Source organism: Carcharhinus amblyrhynchos, chromosome 1, assembly GCF_965287045.1.
Source record: "Carcharhinus amblyrhynchos chromosome 1, sCarAmb.v2.hapA, whole genome shotgun sequence".
In the NCBI taxonomy this organism is placed as follows: domain Eukaryota; kingdom Metazoa; phylum Chordata; class Chondrichthyes; order Carcharhiniformes; family Carcharhinidae; genus Carcharhinus; species Carcharhinus amblyrhynchos.
The window spans coordinates 7,652,740-7,675,109 of record NC_137324.1 but is presented as its reverse complement, the minus strand read 5'-3'; the positions used below and the strand labels follow the sequence as shown (position 1 = coordinate 7,675,109).

At 45.6% G+C, this 22,370-nt stretch overlaps 1 protein-coding gene across 1 annotated transcript in view; it reads left to right on the top strand.

The window, feature by feature from the left end:
* Positions 1-16,881: 16,881 nt before the first annotated feature.
* Positions 16,882-22,370, top strand: part of cyp26b1 (cytochrome P450, family 26, subfamily b, polypeptide 1) — a 51,352-nt gene continuing 45,863 nt past the window's right edge. The window contains exon 1 of the mRNA XM_080192101.1: positions 16,882-17,000. The gene's annotated coding sequence lies outside the window, so the exon portion shown is untranslated. The remainder of the gene's footprint in view (positions 17,001-22,370) is intronic.

The following is a 22,370-nucleotide window of genomic DNA, read 5'->3' as shown; positions in this document are numbered from 1 at the left end:
TTTTGTAGTTCCTTGCGGTCTTGGGCAGAGCAGGAGCCCATACCAAGCTGTGATACAACCAGAAAGGATGTTTTCTATGGTACATCTGTTAAAGTTGGTGAGAGTCATAGCTGACATGCCAAATTTCCTTAGTCTTCTGAGAAAGTAGAGACGTTGGTGGGGCTTTCTTAACTATAGTGTCGGCATGGGGGGACCAGGACAGGTTGTTGGTGATCTGGACACCTAAAAACTTGGAGCTCTCTCGACCCTTTCTACTTTGTCCCCGTTGATGTAGACAGGGGGCATGTTCTTCTTTACGCTTCCTGAAGTCAATGACAATTTCCTTCGTTTTGCTGACATTGAGGGAACTGGCTGCACCAGTTCACCAGATTCTCTATCTCATTCCTGTACTCTGTCTCATCATTATTTGAAATCTGACTCACTACGGTGATGTCATCAACAAACTTGAAAATCGGGTTGGAGGGGAATTTGGCCACACAGTCATAGGTTTATAAGGAGTATAGTGGGGGGCTGAGGACACAGCCTTGTGGGACACTGATGTTGAGGATGACCGTGGAAGAGATGCCTATCCTTACTGATTGTGGTCTGTGTTGGGCTATCGTCACTCTGCCTGTATATCCTGCACCTGCGTGCCTCGCTCCACTTCACCTCTGAAAGCTCGTGACTCCAAATAAACCTGTTGGACTATAACCTGGTGTCAAGTGACCTCTCGTCTTGTCCACCCCAATCCAACACTGGCACCTCCACATCATTTCCTGATAATGATGTGAACTCATGAACAAGGACGGCCAGACCACTTTGGACATCATCGCTTCCCAATCAGAGTGACGGCGATGAGGAGTGGCGTTCCACAAGGATCTGTGCTGGGATCACTGCAGTTAGTAAATTACATAAAACGATCTGGGCTTGGAACCAAAACGCAATTTCTAAATTCTTGGATGACGCTAAGCTGGAGAGGCTGGGTGAATAGTCAGGCTTGGGGAGGGCTGCAGCAGATTACGAGAAAACATTAATAAACTTCTAGAATGGTCATTTTACTGCCAGATGAATTTCAAAGTGTGACGAATCAGTCAGAAAAACACAGAGATTGAACATTACTGAGAAAATCAGAATCTAAACGGAATAGGGGATCTCGCAATACAAGTTCACCAGTCACTAAACGTTGTGCCAAATTTTTAACAAGACCATTAACAAAGCTTCTTTCTTGAACAATTCCTATCCACCACCACTCTCCCCCGCCTGGCTGAACTCGTTCTATCTCTCAACAATTTCTCCGTTAACTCATCCCACTTTCTCCAAATCGAAGGACTAGTAACGGGTCCTGGCTACCCTTGTCTTTTTTATGGGGTATGTGGAGCATTCCTTGTTCCAGGCCCACCTGGGTCCCCTCTCACAACTCCTTTATTTAGGTGTTGCTTCGTGCTCTCGTCCAGACCTGGAAAAATTCCTCAACTTTGCTTCCAATTCCATCGCCTCCAACCGGTCCATTTCAGACACTTCCCTCCCCTGAGCATTCCCAACCAGCCCTCAACACCGCCCCCCCCCTTGTCCTGGATGCTCCAATCTCCAGACCCCCGCCCCACCACCCAGTAGACCCTTCCCCATGGGAGACCACCCCCACCCCCTCCCCTGGTAGACCACCCTCCTGTCCACCCCAGTCGCCGGCCTCCCTCCAGCCCCGACTGGTCACCATGCAGAGCGGAGCGAGGTCCCCCACCCCTCCGCCCCCCCTTTACGCTGCCCCAGGTTGGGTGGGCAGGGCCAAGGTGTCCCCGGGCAGAGGTGCTTTGCCTCTTGCCAGAGAGTACAGGCTGGCACTGCCAGGGTACCTATGCCCCCAACCTCACTAGAGAATGATCGGGCTTCTCTCTCCCTCAAAAGAGAACCATCAAGCCTCCCTCTGCACCCCCCCCCCCAACCACCCCCACTCCCCCCCCCCCCACCCCCACTCCCCCCCCCCCCCCCCCCCCCCCCGCCCCCCACCAGAGAACGATCTGGTCTCCCCAGAGAACCATCCAGCCTCCCTCTCCACCACCCATCCCCCCACCACCCCTACCGCCAGAGAATGATCTGGCCTCCCTCCCCTGCACCGCACCCCCCAACCCAGAGAATGGTCTCCCCCCGCCCCCCACCCCCCCCCACACCGCCGATCTGAGCCGCTGGAAGCTCTGAATTACCTCCTCAGAAGTTGGAGTGCCTGAAACAGACCTTTGTAGAGCATATCTTTCTTCGTGTTGAATCTGGATGGGTGAACGCGATGGTAAAGGGGGAAATGCTGGTAAAGTCGGGCGGGCAGCCTCATTAATACAATTTAAATGTATGCAAATGCATTTCACTCACTGTTGCGCCATTTCAGGCGTGTCAGCTATGACACTCACCAACTTTTACAGATGCACCATAGAAAGCATCCTCCCTGGTTGTATCACAGCTTGGTATGGGCTCCTGCTCTGCCCAAGACCGCAAGGTCGTGAATGTAGCCCAATCCATCAGGCAAACCAGCCTCCCATCCATTGACTCTGTCTACACTTCCCTCTGTCACAGAAAAACAGCCAGCATAATTAAGGACCCCACGCACCCCGGACATTCTCTCTCCCACTTCCTTCCTTTGGGAAAAAGATACAAAGGCAGAGAGTGGTTGTGGATGGGGCTTTTTCTGCATGGAGCTCGGTCACCAGTGGAGTGCCCCAGGGATCTGTTCTGGGACGCTTGCTGTTTGTAATTTTCATAAATGACCTGGATGAGGAAGTGGAGGGATGGGTTGGTAAGTTTGCCGACGACACGAAGGTTGGTGGTGTTGTGGGTGGTCTGGAGGGATGTCTGAAGTTGCAGCGGGACATAGATAGGATGCAAGACTGGGCAGAGAAGTGGCAGATGGACTTCAATGCGGATAAATGTGTAGTGGTCCATTTTGGCAGGTCAAATGGGATGAAGGAATACAATATCAAGGGTAAGACTCTTAGCAGTGTAGAGGATCAAAAGGACGTTGGGCTCCGGGTCCATAGGACTCTTAAATCAGTCTTGCAGGTAGATGATGTGGTCAAGAAAGGCGTATGGTGTACTAGCCTTCATTAATCGAAGGATTGAGTTTAGGAGTTGGGAGATAATGCTGCAACTTTATAGGACCCTTGTCAGACCCCGCTTGGAGTACTGTGCGCAATTCTGGTCGCCTCACTACAGGAAGAATGTGGAAGCTATTGAAAGGGTGCAGAGGAGACTTACAAGGATGTTGCCTGGATTGGGTGGCATGCCTTATGAAGATAGGTTGAGGGAGCTCGGTCTTTTCTCCCTGAAGAGACGAAGGATGAGAGGCGACCTGATAGAGGTTTATAAGATGTTGACAGGTATAGATAGGGTGGATTCTCGGAGGCTATTTCCCAGGGCTGAAATGGTCGCCACGAGAGGACACAGGTCGCTGGATTCCGGGGAAGTGCCGGAAGATTGGAAAACATCTAATGTTACGCCGTTGTTTAAGAAGGGTGGCAGGCAAAAGGCAGGGAATTATAGGCCTGTTAGTTTAACGTCTGTTGTAGGTAAAATGTTAGAATCTGTCATCAAGGAGGAAATAGCGAGGCATCCTGAGGGGAATTGCTTGATAGAGCAGACGCAGCACGGTTTCGTTCAGGGGAAGTCGTGTCTGACAAATTTATTGGAGTTCTATGAGGATGTGTCTAGGGCGGTGGATAGAGGAGAGCCGGTGGATGTGGTCTTTCTTGATTTTCAGAAGGCATTTGACAAGGTGCCTCACAAGAGGTTATTGCAGAAGGTCGAGGGACATGGAGTTGGGGGTAGGGTGTTAGCGTGGATAGGGGATTGGCTGTCAAATAGGAGGCAGAGAGTGGGGGTCAATGGGCGCTATTCGGATTGGTGGTTGGTGACTAGTGGAGTGCCCCGGGGTCGGTGCTGGGGCCTCAGCTATTTACCATTTATATAGATGATCTGGAGGAGGGAACTGAGTGTATGGTGTCGAAATTTGCTGATGACACCAAGATTGGTGGAACAGCAAATTGTGCGGAGGGTGTGGAGAGTCTGCAGAAGGATCTAGATAGGCTGGGCGAATCGGCCAGGAAATGGCAAATGGAATTTAATATTGGCAAGTGCGAGGTGATCCACTTTGGTAGGAATAATGGTAGGAAGGACTATTACTTACGTGGCGAAAAACTGCAGCAGGCGACGGTGCAGAGGGACCTGGGGGTCCTTGTGCATGAGTCGCAAAAACCCAGCCTGCAGGTGCAGCAGGTGGTCAGGAAGGCAAATGGGATGCTGGCCTTCATAGCGAGGGGGATTGAATATAAAAGTAGGGAGGTCTTGCTGCAGCTGTATAGGGCATTGGTGAGGCTGTAGCTGGAGTACTGTGTGCAGTTTTGGTCGCCGCACTTACGCAAGGATATTTTGGCCTTGGAGGGAGTGCAGAGGAGGTTTACTAGGCTGATACCGGAGTTGAGGGGGTTGAGCTATGAGGAGAGGCTGAATAAACTAGGCTTGTACTCGTTAGAGTTTAGAAGGATGAGGGGAGATCTCATTGAGACGTATAAGATGATGAATGGGATGGATAGGATAGAGGTGGAGAGACTCTTCCCGCTCAGAAAGGATAATAGGACTAGGGGGCACAGCCTCAAGATAAAGGGGGGACGGTTTAGAATGGAGTTGAGGAGGAACTTCTTCACTCAAAGGGTGGTGAATCTCTGGAATTCTCTGCCCGTTGAAGTGGTGGAGGCTGCCTCGCTAAATATATTTAAGACGCGGGTTGATGGGTTTTTGATAAGCGAGGGGATTAAGGGTTATGGGGAGAGGGCGGGAATGTGGAACTGAGCCACGACAGACCAGCCATGATCTTATTGAATGGCGGGGCAGGCTCGAGGGGCCAGATGGCCTACTCCTGCTCCTATTTCTTATGTTCTTAAGGTGCTGGGGAGTAGGTATAGAGGAAATGTCAGGGGTAAGTTTTTCACTCAGAGGGTGGTGAGTGAGTGGAATCGGCTGTCGTCGGTGGTGGTGGAGGCGAACTTGCTGGGGTCTTTTAAGAGACTTCTGGATGAGTACATGGGATTTAATAGGATTGAGGGTTATAGGTAAGCCTAGTGGGGGGATATGATCAGCGCAACTTGTGGGCTGAAGGGCCTGTTTGTGCTGTAGTTTTTCTATGTTCTGAAAGTCTGAGGTCACATACCAACCGACTCAAGAACAGCTTCTTCCCTGCTGCTGTCAAACTTTTGAATGGACCTATCATATATTCAGCTCACCTTTCTCTACACCCTAGCTATGACTGTAACACTATATTCTACACTCTCCTTTCCTTCTCTAAGAACGATACGCTTTGTCTGCATAATACACAGAAACAATACTTTGAACTGTATGTTAATACATATGACAATAATAAATCAAATTAAATTAGTAGCTGCCATAAGTCTCCTTTCTTTTCTTGTCCAATCCTGTATATCGCTTGACATCCAGGATTCTCTGGACTTGTTGATCCTTTATCCTTATGGGAACATGTTGGCTTTGGGCTCTCTTTATTTCCTTTCTCAATGATTTGCACTGCTGTGATGTGGAGGTGGAGAGGTTTAGGGAAGGAAGACGTTGGCCGCAGACGTTGGCCACACGGTCGCCAATTCTTTGTGCGTAAATCACATTTTGTTGAACATTATTGGTTAGATGCCAGAGTTAAACAACAGTGCTACATCACTAAGGCAGGGGACTGGCTAACCCGAGACCTCAGATATTCAGCACTCCGTTGTGAGGATCTATAGTCTCTGTTGTGTCTGGTGCACTCAGTCACTCAGATGGAATACCGCATCCGGTTCTGGGGGCCAACATTTAGAAAGAATGTGAAGGAATTAGGGAGTGTGCAGAAAAGACAGGTGGGAATGGTTCCAAGGATGAGATGCCTGGATAGATTGGAGAATTCAATTCCTTGGGGAAGTATTGGTCGAGAAGAGGTTTGTTAGAGGTGTTAAAATCATGGAAGGATCGGGAATGAGATGTTGCAGATTCAGGGAAGTTGACAAAGGAAGCAATGGAGACAGGGTAAAAAATATTTTTATATCATGAGTGGTTAGGGGCCAGAATGCTGTACCTGAGAGGATGATGGAGGTGGGTTCTCCATCCCCTTTGACCCTTGCCCAGAGATAGCTGGGCTGTAATTGGTCAACTCACTTTGCAAAGACCCTTTGAGCCAGTCTCACGAGTCATCTCGATTTAAATTCAGGATATAGAATGTTTACCTTGCGACACCACCCAGTCTCTCCAGATGGATATGTATCTGTCTCCATCCTGGCTTCACGTACCAGCCTGCCTCTGTATCTGTACCATCTCTCTTTCCACTTCTCAATCTGTTTCAGTATCTGTTACATAAGAACATAAGAAATAGGAGCAGGAGTAGGCCATCTGGCCCTTCGAGCCTGCCCCGCCATTCAATAAGATCATGGCTGATCTGTCGTGGCTGATCTGTCGTGGCTCAGTTCCACTTTCCCGCCCTCTCCCCATAACCCTTAATCCCCTCTCTTATCAAAAACCCATCAACCCGCTTCTTAAAAATATTTAGCGAGGCAGCCTCCACCACTTCAACGGGCAGAGAATTCCGGCATTGAGTTTTTGTTCAGATCTTTTTGCTCTTTTGTCAGTCTGTTCCTGTATATGTTTAAAATATCTATTTATATCTTTTTTCACATTGTATATTTTTCTGTATCTATCTATCTGTGCCTCACCCTTTTATCATCTGCTTATTTATCCGTTTGTCTGTAAAAATCATCTTTATGTGAAGGTGGGTCATATTTTAAATCAGTCAAAATCGGCCTGTGTTTATTTGCGCACAATGCTTCCTAAATATTTTTCTGTCAATCTATCTATCTCCTTCAGTGTTTTGATCTCAGTCTATGTATTTCTCTGTATTACATAACTGTGAAGTGAGAGTGACTACCCTTGACTTCAAGATAGCCTTTGACTGAGTGTGGCATCAAGGAACCCAAGCAAAACTGGAGTCAATGAGAATTGGGGAAAACTCTCTACTGGTTGGAGTCACACCTGGTACAAAGGAAGATGGTCGTGGTGGTTGGAGGTCAGTTATCTCAGCTCCAGGAGATGCTCAGCGTAGTGTCCTAGACCCAACCATTTTCAGCTACTTCATCGATGACCTTCCCTCCATCATAAGGTCAGAAGTGGGGATGTTCACTGATGGTTGTACAATGTTCAGCACCATTTGCGACTCCTCAGATCTTGAAGCAGTTCATGTCCAAATGCAGCAAGACCTGGACAATATTCAAGCTCGGGCTGATGGGTGGCAAGCAACATTGGTGCCACACAAGTGCCAGGCAATGACCATTTCCAACAGAGGAGGATCTAACAATCGACAATCAATAGTGTTACCATCACTGAATTTCCCCACTATCAACATCCTGGGGGTTACCACTGGCCAGAAACTCAACTGGACTCGCCACATTAACACAGTAGCTACAAGACCAAGTCAGAGGCGAGGAATATTGTAGTGAGTAACTCACCTCCAGACTCTCAAAGTCTATCCACCATCTACAAGGCACAAGTCAGGAGTGTGAGGGAATGCTCCCCACTTGCCTGGATGGGGGCAGCTCCAACAATGCTTGCTGACACCATCCAGGACAAAGTAGCCCCGCTTGATTGGCACCACATCTACAAACATTCAAACCCTCCACTACTGACGCTCAGTAGCAGCAGTGTGTACTATCTACAAGATGCACTGCAATAATTCACCAACGTACCTTAGACAGCACCTTCCAAACCCACAACCACTTCCATCTAGAAGGACAAGGGCAGCAGATACATGGGGAATACCACCAACCTGCATGCTCCCCTCCAAGCCACTCATCATCCTGATTTGGAAATATATTGCCATTCCTTCACAGTCGCTGGATCAAAATCCCGGAATTCCCTCTCTAAGGGCATTGTGGGTCAACCTACAGAACATGGATTGCAGCGATTCAAGAAGACAGCTCACCACCACCTTCTCAAGGGCAACTAGGGATAAGAACATAAGAACTAGGAGCAGGAGTCGGCCATCTGGCCCCTCGAGCCTGCCCCGCCATTCAATAAGATTACGACTGATCTTTTCGTGGACTCAGCTCCACTTACCCACCCGCTCACCATAACCCTTAATTCCTTTACTGTTCAAAAACTTATCTATCCTTGCCTTAAAAACATTCAATGAGGTAGCCTCAACTGCTCCACTGGGCAGGGAATTCCACAGATTCACAATCTTTTGTGTGAAGAAGTTCCTCCTCAACTCAGTCCTAAATCTGCTCCCCCTTATTTTGAGGCTATGCCCCCTAGTTCTAGTTTCACCCGCCAGTGGAAACAACTTCCCTGCTTCTATCTTATCTATTCCCTTCATAACCTTATATGTTTCTATAAGATCTCCCTTCATTCTGAATTCCAATGAGTATAGTTCCAATCTAGTCTGTCTCTCCTCATAAGCCAAACCTCTCAACTCCGGAATCAACCAAGTGAATCTCCTCTGCATCCCTTCCAGTGCCAGCATATCCTTTCTCACGGGACTCAGGATGAGGTAACTAAATGGATACAAAATTGGCTCCTTGACAGAAGCCAGAGTGTGGTTGTAGAGGGATGTTTTTCAAACTGGAGGCCTGTGACCAGCGGTGTGCCTCAGGGATCAATGCTGTGTCCACTGTTATTTGTCATTGATATTAATGATTTGGATGAGCATATAGGAGGCATGGTTAGTAAGTTTGCAGATGACACTAAGATTGGTGGCAGAGTGGACAGCGAAGAAAGTTATCTCCAATTGCAACGGGATCTTGATCAATTGGGCCAGTGAGCTGACGAATGGCAGATGGAGTTTAATTTAGACAAATGCGAGATGATACATTTTGGTGGATTGAACCAGGGCAGGACTCACTCAGTTAATGGTAAGGCACTGGGGAGACTTACAGAACAAAGAGATCTAGGGCTACAGGTTCATAGCTCCTTGAAAGTGGAGTCACAGGTGGACAGGGTGGTGAAGGAAGCATTCGGCATGTTTGGTTTCATTGGTCAGAACATTGAATACAGGAGTTGGAATGTCTTGTTGAAGTTATCCAAGACATTGTGCAATTCTGGTCACCCTATTATAGAAAGGATATTATTAAACTAGAAGGAATGCAGATAAGATTTCGTAGTATGCTACTGGGACTTGATGGATTGAGTTATAAGGAAAGGCTGGAGAGACTGGGACTGTTTTTTTCTCTGGAGCGTAGGAGGCTGAGGGGTGATCTTATACTGGTCTATAAAACAATGATGGGCACAGATCAGCTAGATAGTCAATATCTTTTCCCAAAGGTAGGGGAGTCTAAAACTAGAGGGCATAGGTTTAAGGTGAGAGGGAAGAGATACAAAAGGGTCCAGAGGGGCAATTCTTTCACACAAAAGGTGGTGAGTGTTTGGAACAAACTGTCAGAGGTAGTAGTAGAGGCGGGTACAATTTTGTCTTTTCAAAAGCATTTAGATAGTTACTTGGGTAAGATGCGTATAGAGGGATATGGGCCAAATGCAGGCAATTGGGATTAGCTTACAGGTTTTAAGGAAAAGGGCGGAATGGTCAAGTTGGGCCAAAGAGCCTGTTTCCATGCTGTAAACTTCTATGGGGGTAAGGCAGTGGACGTGGTGTATATGGATTTTAGTAAGGCGTTTGATAAGGTTCACCATGGTAGGCTTCTGCACAAAATGCAGATGTATGGGATTGGGGGTGATCTAGGGAACTGGATTAGGAATTGGCTAGCGGATAGGAGACAGAGGGTAGTGGTTGACGGTAAATATTCATCATGGAGTTCGGTTACAAGTGGTGTGCCTCAGGGATCTGTGTTGGGGCCACTGCTGTTTGTGATTTTTATTAATGATCTGGATGAGGGTATAGTTGGGTGGATCAGTAAATTTGCTGATGACACCAAAGTCGGAGGTGTGGTAGGTAGTGAGGAAGGGTGTCATAGTTTGCAGGAAGACTTAGACAGGTTGCAGAGCTGGGCCGAGAGGTGGCGGATGGAGTTTAATGCAGAGAAATGTGAGGTAATTCACTTTGGTAGGAATAACAGATGTGTTGAGTATAGGGCTAACGGGAAGACTTTGAATAGTGTGGAGGAGCAGAGGGATCTAGGTGTATGTGTACATAGATCCCTGAAAGTTGGGAATCAAGTAGATAAGGTTGTTAAGAAGGCATACGGTGTCTTGGCGTTTATTGGTAGGGGGATTGAATTTAGGAGTCGTAGCGTTATGTTGCAACTGTACACAACTCTGGTGCGGCCACACTTGGAGTATTGTGTGCAGTTCTGGTCCCCACATTACAGGAAGGATGTGGAGGCTTTGGAGAGGGTGCAGAGGAGGTTTACCAGGATGTTGCCTGGTATGGAGGGGAGATCCTATGAGGAGAGGCTGAGGGATTTGGGGTTGTTTTCGCTGGAAAGAAGGCGGCTAAGAGGGGATCTTATTGAAACATATAAGATGATTAGAGGTTTAGATAGGGTGGATAGTGATAGCCTTTTTCCTCTGATGGAAAAATCTAGCACGAGGGGGCATGGCTTTAAACTAAGGGGGGGTAGTTATAGGACAGATGTCAGGGGTAGGTTCTTTACCCAGAGGGTGGTGAGGGATTGGAATGCCCTGCCTGCTGCAGTTGTAAATGCGCCTAGTTTGGGGGCGTTTAAGAGGTCTGTGGATAGGTTTATGGACGAAAAGGGATTGGTTTAGGTTAGTGGGTCATTGTTGTTGTTTTTTTTTAACTGGTCGGCGCAACATCGTGGGCCGAAGGGCCTGTTCTGCGCTGTAATGTTCTATGTAATGTTCTATGTTCTATGATTCTAAGGAGACCAAAACTGTACACAGTACTCCAGGTGTGGCCTCACCAGCACCTTATACAGCTGCAACATAACCTCGCTGTTTTTAAGCTTCATCCCTCTAGCAATGAAGGACAAAATTCCATTTGCCTTCTTAATTACCTACTGCACCTGCAAACCAACTCCTTGAGATTCTTGCACAAGGACACCCAGGTCCCTCTGCACAGCAGATGCTGCAATTTTTAAAATAATAGTCCACTTTGCTGTTATTCCTACCAAAATGGATAATCTCACATTTTCTAACATTGTACTCCATCTGCCAGACCCTCGTCCCACTCACTTAGACTACCTATATCCCTTTGTAGACTTTCACAGTCCTCTGCACACTTTGCTCTTCCACCCATCTTAGTATCACCTGCAAATTTTGATACATTACACTTGGCCCCCACTTCCAAATCATCTATGTAAATCATGAACAATTGCGATTCCAACACTGATCCCTGAGGCACACCACTAGTCACTGACGGCCAACCATAAAAACACCCATTTAGCCCCACGCTTTGCTTTCTGTTAGTTAACCAATCCCCTATCCATGCTAATACATTACCTGTAACACCGTGCACCTTTATCTTCTGTAGCAGTCTTTGGTGCGGCACCTTGTCAAACGCCTTCTGGAAATCCAGATACATCACATCCACAGGTTCCCCACTGTCCACTGCACGTATAATGTTCTCAAAGAATTCCACAAAATTAGCCAAACATGGCCTGTCCTTCATGAACCCATGCTGCGTCTTACTAATGGGACAATTTATATCCAGATGTCTCGCTATTTCTTCTTTGTTGATAGATTGAAGCAGTTTCCCTACTACAGAAGTTAAACTAACCAGTCTGTAGTTATCTGCCTTTTGTCTACCTCCTTTTTTAAACAGTGGCGTCACATTTGCTGTTTTCCAGTCTCCGAGAACCACCCCAGAGTCCAGCGAATTTTGGTAAATTACCATAGTGCATTTGTTATTTCTCCCAACATCTCTTTTAGTCCCCTGGGGTGCATTCCATCAGGGCCAGGAGACTTGTCTACCTTTAACCCCCATTAACTTGCCCAACACTACCTCTTTTGGTGATAATGATAGTTTCTCAGTCCTCACCTGCCATAACCTTCCTGTCATCAATTTTTGGCATGTTATTTGTGTCTTCCACTGTGAAGACCGACACAAAATACCTGCTCAATGCCTCAGCCATTTCCTCATTTCCAGTTATTATCATTTCCAGTTATTACATCCCCCTTCTCATCCTCTGAAGGACCAGTGTTTATTTTTGCCACTCTTTTTCATTTTATACATTTGTAGAAACATGAGTGATAAATGGTGGGTAATGAATGCCAGCCAGTCAGCGACACCCACATCCCACAAATGAATTTGAAGGATAAATCCCTCCACTGCCAAGGCACAGTGGCAGCAGTTAGTGCCACCTACAAGATGCTCATGAAGACTCCTTAGGCAGCACCTTTGAAACCTGAGACCACTTCCACTTAGAAGGACAAGGGCAGCAGGCTCATGGGAACGTCACCACCTGCAAATTCCCATAAAACCATATACAATCACTGTTGCTGCATCAAAATCCTGGAACTCCCTCCCTAACAGCATTCTGGGTGTACCTACCACAGCAATTCAAAAAGGCAGCTCAGCACCACCTTCTCAAGGGGCAGCTTAAGGATGGGCAATAAATGTTGGCCCAGTCAGCGATGCCCACATCCCATGAACATAAGAACATAAGAAATAGGAGCAGGAGTAGGCCATCCAGCCCTTCGAGCCTGCCCCGCCATTCAATAAGATCATGGCTGATCTGAAGTGGATCAGTTCCACTTTCCCGCTTTCTCCCCATAACCCTTAATTCCCCTGTCTATCAGAAACCTATCTACCCGTGACTTAAATATATTCAGCGAGGTAGCCTCCACCACTTCAACGGGCAGAGAATTCCAGAGATTCACCACCCTTTGAGAGGAGAAGATCCTCCTCAACTGCATTCTAAACTGCACCCCCGTCTTATTTTGAGTCTGTGCCCTAGAAAGAATAAATAAACTTAATTCAGGAGAGCTGCCAGTAAATTTAATATGGCTAAAATAATTCTGAGGAAACAACAGGAGGGTAGAGGAATATCACTGAAAAAGCTACCACTTCAGTAGGTGATGGCAGCACGGTGGCACAGTGGTTAGCACTGCTGCCTCACAGTGCCAGGGATCCGGGTTCGTTTCCCAGCTTGGGTGACTATCTGTGTGGAGTCTGCATGTTCTCCTCATGTCTGCATGGGTTTCCTCTGTGTGCTCCGGTTTCCTCCCGCAGTCCAAAGATGTGAGAGTCAGGTTGATTGGCCATGATAAATTGACCTTTCGCGTCAGTGGAATTCACAGAGTATATACATGGGTTTACGGGGATAGGGCCTGGCTAGGATTGTTGTCAGTGCAGGCTCGATGGGCCAAATGGCCCTTTTCTGCAATGCCGGGATTCTATGATATGCTACTTGTGAGTGATGAGGGATAGTGAGAGTGAGTGGGGGTGAGTGAGCACACACCAACATACATACATTAACTCGCACACACCTACATACACACACGATCATGCACACACCAACACGCATACACCAATACGCACACACCAACATGCATATACTAACATAACTAACATACACACATCAACATGCACACACAAACCCGCACACATCAACACGTAGACACAAGCATGCACACACCAACATACACACCAACATATACACAAACATACACACACCAAAACGTACACACAAATGCACACACACAAACATACACCAAAATGTCCACACAAACACGCACACACCAACATGCACACAACACCTACATACACAAACGCGCACACACCAACATGCACAAATCAACATACACACATTAACATACACACACCAACGCTTGTCACCAACAAGTGGGAAGGTTTCAAAAGCACATTAACCAGGGTTCAGGGTAAGCACCTTTTTTTTAGCGTGAAGCGCAAGGCTGGTAGAAGTAGGGAACCTTGGATAACTCAGGATATTGAGGCCCTGGTCAAAAAGAAGAAGGAGGCATATGACATGCATTGGCAGCTGGGACCAAGTGGATCCCTTGAAGAGGAGAGAGTGTCAGAGTAGAGTCAAGAGAGAAATCAGGAGGGCAAAAAGGGGACATGAGATTGCTTTGGCAGATAAGGCAAAGGAGAATCCAAAGAGCTTCTACACATACATAAAGGGCAAAAGAGTAACAAAGAATAGAGGAAGGCCTCTTAAGGATCAACAAGGTCATCTACGTGTGGATCCACAAGAGATGGGTGAGATTCTAAATGAATATTTCTCATCAGTATTTATTGTTGAGGAAAACATGGATGTTAGGGAACTTGGGGAAATAAATAGTGATGTGTTGAGGAGTGTACATATTACAGAGAAGGAGGTGCTGGAAGTCTTAAAGCGCATCAAGGTAGATAAAATGTATCCCAGGATGTTGTGGGAGGCTAGCCATGATCCTAAAATTAAGCGGAGTGACTCAAGTGCATTATTCTTAGATACACGTGGCAAATAATTCCCCTTGGGGAAGCAGATTCAAAGGGCTGAATGGCCTATTCACTGTCATGTCTGTGCAGAGTCTGCACATTCTCCCCGTGTCTGCATGGGTTTCCTCTGGGTGCTCCGGTTTTCTCCCACAGTCCGAAAGACGTACCGGTCAGGTGCTAAATTCTCCCTCCGCGTACCCAAACAGGCACCGGAGTGTGGCCACGTGGGGATTTTCATTGCGGTGTTAATGTAAGCCTACTCGTGACACATAAATAAGCTTAAACTTACTCTTTCTCCTATTTTCTGTGACATAAAGGAAAAAAAATAATGTGCTGCAGCCCATGGTAAGGATCTGGAATGTACTGTGCAAGAGTGTGATGGAGGCACATTCAGAGGAGACTTTTAAAGAGAGCATTAACACTCACCCCCAAGCATCAAAAGTGAAGTGGGAGCCAGCTGCAGGGAGCTGGCACAAGCAGGAAGGGCCGCGTGTGACCTCCTTCTGTACTCCCTCCGTCACGATTTGACTCTCCAATCCGTTTGCCAACTGAGGTTCCTCATCCCTGAAGTTACTCTTGTCAATCTTTTTTTTTCGACACCCTCTCTCATGCCTTCCTGTGGTGGTGGTGGTGGGGGGAGCCCAGAATTTGGACGCAGATCTCCAGTTGAGGCGGAACCAGAGTGGGTGCAATTCTCCCGGTGACCACCGTGCATGGGGACCGGCTGCTGCAGCAGGGGATGTTGGTTTGCGTCCCAGTTCTGATATTGCAGCCAGCGCCTGACCCGGAGGCAATGGCAATTGCCCCAGTAGCTCGAGTCCCGTGTTCAGCCCCGAACTCCCGGCGCATTGCTCTTGTGTATCTGTGAATACTTTACATTGATTTTGTTTCACCCAGCCGCTGGGATACTCAAATCCCAAACTCGAATTAAATGTAAAGAACGGATTTTATTCAGTATTTTATAAGATGCTAGGGCGATTTCTTTTTTTTTAGTCTAAATGATATTTGCGTTGTCTGAGATGTTGCAGAGTCGGAGCGGTGGTTTGGGAGGGGAACCGTTTGGAAAGTTTGTTTCACATGCAGATATCATGAAACGATGAGGTTGGAACACACATCCGGACAGATACATACACAGGCGCCCACTAATACAGACAGCCATATACACATACACACATCTCAGAATGATACAGTTGCTCTGAAACATGGGTTATGTACAAATACATATTTACACACACTGATGGGGAAATACAGACTTTAATCTCAACCCTTTACAGAAAGAATTGTAACAATCCGATTCAAACTCTCAAACCTCCCGCTTACACACTACAAAGTTATGTAGACAAACACAATGTTATGATGAAGCGTCTGGATATAAAATTGCCTCTCGCTCTCTGGATGCTCTCATCCACCTGTTGTGTATTCACAACACTTTATTTATATATAATTTTAAATATGTATATATTTATAGATTTCGCTTGTTTTTTTTATATATTCATGGCAGGGGCATGAGTAGATTCCTAAGTTTCCGTACATTCTTTTGTATACAAATAACTGGCAGATACAATAAACAGTAACAAAAATTTCGCTGCTGACAGAAGTTATGTTTACAGATCGACTTTCCCAATGAAGAATAGCTGTAGGTCCAGCCATAGGCACATCAAAGCCTTTATTTAAAACACACACACATATGCTCAGACACATACAGTCCCCAGTTGTTGAAACTGGTTGAAGTCTAACTCTTGGTTCTGGGTATGACTCTGAACGGGAGGGTCTGCGGAATGGAAGGGTGGGGGGCGGCCGGGGGAAGCGGCTACCAGTGGAGGTGGCATTAAGGAGGAAGCGTTGTTTATTCTAGACGGGGTGACAAAGGAGGGCAGGGGAGGGGGAGGAGATTAATGACTGCGGCTCGATAAACAAATACAAAATAAACCATCTCCCCTCAAGGTGACCAGAGATTAAAATAAAAGAGACTTGTTTAAAAAAAAAGCGAAGGGTGTGTGAGTGGCTGGGAGCTGGGTTTGGTGAAAAGGATTTATCCTGATTAAATCAGACATTATGTAGAAAGCTTCAAAAACATTAAAAGTTATAGCCTCCGTATTTTCCGGGGAGCTTGAATAGTACAGATACACACACACACGCATTCGTTTATCTTTAATTACATTGAAGCCTCCCCTCTTAATCAGTGGGGGAAAAAAACTTTCTATCTATCTACAGATACATACATATATATATATATGTTATACATATATGTAAAAAAACTTGCTGGAACATGGAGCAATTTAAAGCCCTGTTCTGAATTCTCTTGGTGTGTGAGCCGGGATGAAGCAACCTCGGTGAGTTAATCCAAAAGCTATTCTGCAAATGTCTTGTTATTTTGCAAAAAAAAAAGCGAGAGAGAGAGAGACAAGCCAACACATTTTTTGTTAACCGGGCTTGAATATTCATAGCTTGACAAGACAAGGAGAGATAGAGAGAACGTCACCCAGTGGGTGGGAACTAACGGTTGAAGTTTTGTATATATATATATATCTATCTGTGGGGGGAAGTCGGCTCTATATGTTCAACCTTAAGCATCGAACAAACAAAATCGAACTATTTAAAAATACCGCAAGTCGGCCGAGTCTGTGGGGCAGAGAACAGCGAACAGATCTTCCAAAGACAGGTACCTTTTCCAATCATTTCGCGGTGACTTTGCTGCTCTCCCAGTGTTAATTTTAAATATTCACCCAGTTTAATATAATTGATTAACGATTTGACATTAATTTTCGTTTGCCTGTATTTTTTTCTGTAAGGACCATTGAGGTTATTTGTATTTGAAGGAACGGATAATATTTGTTTTTTTCCGTACAGGATGTTTATTTTTCTCGCCTAATCAGAATCGAATTAAAAGAGAGTGTCGAATTCTGACTGGGCGAAAATGCCCCAGATATTTCGAAAACAAGTCACTTTCATCTTCTGTCTCTTCCTCCCCCCGTCTCTTATTTAGATCTTTCTCCCGGGTATCATAAATAAATAAATCTCTGCTCTTAGATCTGACGGTAAGGAGCAGGTGCCCTAGAGTTAGATTTTAACTTCGCACTTTTGCCAGTCGATGTTGGAACCAAAGTTGCTCTAATTCCCTGAGAACAGAGACATTTTTTTGGGATAGTTTGAACTGGGTTCTGGGGAGATGTAATCCCGGTGTGACTCCCGTTCGCAATCAGATAAGGATCCAGGAAAACTCTAAACCCATGGATTCACACCAATCAGGATTTAATCCAATCTTAAATTCTCAAGGGGTTACTTACACCCTAAGAACGCACTAAGATCTACATTTATATAGCGACCCCGGGGTGTGTCTCAAACTGCCTTCCAATCAATTTTTTTTTGACATGTGGAACAAGTTTAGACAATTTAATCTGCTTTTATTCCCATAAGGAGCCGTTAACCGAGATCCATTAGGTTAGATTGGAGGCAGGGTTGGGGGGTATTACGTGGCTGTGAGTTGTGTGGTTTATTGGTTGATGAGGGAACGGTCTGAGAGAGAGAGAGACAGGTACATGGGGAACATACAGTGAGTGGAGTGGGCCGAGGGAGTCCCACTGTCCCTGCCAGCTTCAGGCTCTCAACCATGCCTGATAATAGTCACTTACAACCCGGACAGATCAATGTGGGAAATGTATCAGGAAGCGCCCTTTGTAACCCCTATCAATATAAGAAGGGCAGTTAGAGATCTTACAGGAATCAGGAATAAAATCGAATACCTTCTATATTAAAGCTGCGCCACTTTTTAAAAAAAAAGTTCATATCTTGTACAGAATCCTCTATCACATAGGGAATTACACAGTAACAGGGAATTACACAGGCACAGATACACAGTAACAGGGAATTATACAGACATAGATACACAGTAACAGGCAATTATACAGGCACAGATACACAGTAACAGGCAATTATATAGACACAGATACACAGTAACAGGGAATTACACAGGCACAGATACACAGTAACAGGGAATTACACAGGCACAGATACACAGTAACGGGCAATTATACTGGCACAAATACACAGTAACAGGGAATTATACAGGCACAGATACACAGTAACAGGGAATTATACAGGCACAGATACACAGTAACATATAGAGAATACAGAATCAAAATTATTACAGCACAGAAGGCTGTAACAATTTCCAATACCCCTGCACATTGTTTCTATTCAATAATCATGGAAAATAGGTGCAGGAATAGGCCATTCGGCCCTTTGAGCCTGCTCCACCATTCAATATGATCATGCACTTTCAGTATCCCACTCCCGCTTTCTCTCCATATCCCTTGATCTCTTCAGTCACAAGGGCCATGTCCAGATCCCTCTTAAACATTCCTAACAAACTGGCCCCGACAATGTTCTGTGATACAGAATTGCACAGGTTCCCAACTCTCTGAGTGAAGAAGTTCTTCCTCAGTCAGTCCTGAATGGCTTACCCCTTATTTTTAGACTGTGACCCCCACCCCCACCCCCACTGCCAGTTCTGCACTTCCCCAACATCGGGAACATTTGTCTCACATCCTGTCCAGTCCCATCGGGGTTTTATATGTCTCTCACTCTGCTAAATTCCAGTGAGTACAAGCCCAGCAATCCAGTCTCTCTTCATATATCAGCCTGATATTCTGGGAATCAGTCTAATGCCCTCTTGAATGCCTCAATTGAACCTGCCTCCACCACACTTCCAGCCAGTGGATTCCAGACCCCAACTGCTCGCTGTGTGAAAAAGCTTTTTCTCACATCACATTTGCTTTTTTTTTGCAAATCATTTTAAATCTGTGCCCTCGCATTCTTGATCCTTTTACAAGCAGGAACAATTTCTCCCTCTCTACTCAGTCCAGCCCCCTCGTGATTTTGAACATCTCTCTCAAATCCCCTCTGCGTCTTTTTCTCTCCAAGAATAACAGTCCCAACCTCTCCAATCTACCCGCAGAACTGAAGTTTCTCATCCCTGGAACCATTCTTGTAAACTTTTCCTGCACTCCCTTCAATGTGTTCACATCCTTCCTATAGTGTGTCACCCAGAACTGTACACAATACTCCAGCTGAGATCTAGCTAGTGTTCCACATAAATTCAGCATAAACTAATTGCTCTTGTACTCTATGCCCCTATTAATAAAGCCCAGGATAATATATGCATTGTTAACTGCTCTCTCCACATGTCCTTCCATCTTCAGTGATCAAGACACATACACACCCAGGTCTCTCTGCTCCTGGAACCCTTGAAGAATTTTACCCTTTCTTTTATATTGTCTTACCATGTCACTTTTACCAAAATGCACCATCTCACACTTCTCCACATTGAACTTCATCTGCCACCTATCTGCCCAATCCAACAACTTGTTCGCCTCACAGTTTACAATAATTTCAAGTTTTGTGTCATCCACAATCTTTGAAATTGTCCCCTGCTCACCAAAATCTAGATCATGAATAAATATCAGGAAAAGCAATACTGACTCCAGGGGAACTCCACTAGGAACCTTCCTCCAGCCTGCAAGATATCCATTGACTATTTTTCTCTGCTTCCTATTATGCAGCTAATTCTGTATCCATGTTGCTACTTTCCCTTTTATTCCATGAATTATAACTTTTCTCACAATTCCGTTGTGTGGCATTGTATCGAATGCCTCTGAAAGTCCATAGACACCAAAAACATCAACAGTATTGTCGTCACCAACTCTTTCTGTTTCCTCTTCAAAAAGCTCCAGCAAGTTAGTTAAACGTAATTTCCTTTTAAGGGAATATGTCTTGCCTGTGTCTGAATCATTTCAGAGAACCATCAAATCACTATGGCACAGCAGGAGGCCATTTGGCCCATCATGTCTGCAATGGTTCTCTGAAAGAACATCTGGCTTAGTGCCATTCCCCTGCCTTTTCGCTGCACCTCTGCACATTGTTTCTATTGCAATAATCATCTAATACCCTCCTGAATGCCTTGATTGAACTTGCCTTCACCACTCTTCTAGACAGTGCATTTTTATTTTGAAGGTAGCCCATTATTCAGCTGCAGTTTTCCCTGCTAACTTTCCAGTCCAGCTACATTCTTGTCCCATTGAGGTCAATTCTCCCCCAGTTAATAGATAGAATCCATAGAATCCAACAGTGAGGAGGAAGCCATTCAGCCCATCGAGTCTGCCCTGACCACAATCCCACCCAGGCCCTATCCCCATAGCCCCATGCATTTACCCTAGTTAGTTCCCCTGAAACTAAGGGGCAATTTAGCACGGCCAATCCACCCAACCCGCACACCTTTGGACTGTGGGATGAAACTGGAGCACCTGGAGGAAACCCACACAGACACTGGGAGAACGTGCAAACTCCACACAGACAGTGACCCAAGCTGGGAATTGAACCCGGGTCCCTGGTGCTGTGATGGAGCAGCACCAACCACTGTGCTACAGTCCACCCATAATTATTAATTATGTTAATTACTCTTACTCTGGGTTGCCCATTGTCCTTTTCTACCATCATCCTAAACTTTACAATACAATGATCACTGTCTCCTAAATGTTCCCCACACTGACACTTGATCTAAGTGGTCCCCCTTATTTCCAGGAACTAAATCTAACAGCGCATCCTTTTTTGTAGGATTGGACACATATTGCTGTAGAACATTTTCCTGAACACAATCTAGGAACTTTTCCCCTCTCCATCCTTTACACCACCATTGGAGAATTAAAGTCCCCATTATAACTACTCAGTAATGTTTGCTTCTCTCTGTAATTTCCTTGCACGTGTCTTCCTCTATATCTTTCCCATTATTTGACAGCTTATAGACTTCACTTAGTAATGTAATTGTATCTTTTTTGTTCCTTAGTTCTAGCCAAATTGATTCTGTCCTTGGACTGTCTGGGTCAGCCTCTCTTGATGAGTGGCATTGTGGCACAGTGATTAACATTCTTGCCTCACAGCTCCAGGGACCTGGGTTCGATTCCAGGCTTGGGTCACTGTCTGTGCGGAGTCTGCATGTTCTCTACGTGGGTTTCCTGCGGGTAATCTGATTTCCTCCCACAGTTTGAGAAATGTGCTGGTTAGGTGCATTGGCCATGCTAAATTCTCCCTCAGTGTATTCGAATAGGGGCCGAAGTATGGCGACTAGGGGATTTTCATAGTAACTTCATTGCAGTGTTAATGTAAGCTGACTTGTGAACTAATAAATAAACAAAACTTTTCTCTCTCCAGCACTACAATGCTCTCTTTAACCAATATCTCCATCCTTCCCCCTTTTCTATAAAAACATAAGAACTAGGAGCAGGAATAGGCCATTTAGCCCCTCGAGCCTGCTCCACCAAACAATAAGATTGCGGCTGATCTTTTTGTGGACTCAGCTCCACTTACCCGCCCGCTCACCATAACTCTTAATTCCTTTACTGTTCAAAAATCTATCTATCTTTTCCTTAAAAACATTCAATGAGGTAGCCTCAACTGCTTCACTGGGCAGGGAATTCCACAGATTCACAACCCTTTGTGTGAAGAATTTCCTCCTCAACTCAGTCCTAAATCTGTTCCCCCTTATTTTGAGGCTATGCCCCCTAGTTCTAGTTTCACTCACCAGTGGAAACAACTTCCCTGCTTCTATCTTATCTATTCCCTTCATAATCTTGTATGCTTCTATAAATTTCCCCCCTCATTTTTCTAAATTCCAATTAGCATAGTCCCAGTTTATTCAGTCTCTCCTCATAAGCCAAGCCTCTCAACTCCGGGATTCGACCTAGTGAATCTCCTCTGCACCCCCTCCAGTGCCAGTATATCCTTTCTTAAGTAAGGAGAACAAAACTGTACACAGTACTCCAGGTGTGGCCTCACCAGCACCTTATACTGCTGCAATATAATCTCGCTGTTTTTAAACTCCATTCCTCTAGCAATGAAGGACAAAATTCCATTTGCCTTCTTAATTATCTGCAAACCAACTTTTTGTGATTCATGCACAAGGACATCCAGGAGACTTGTCTACCTTTAGCCCCATTAGCTTACCCAACACTGCTTCTTCCGTGATAATGATAGTTTC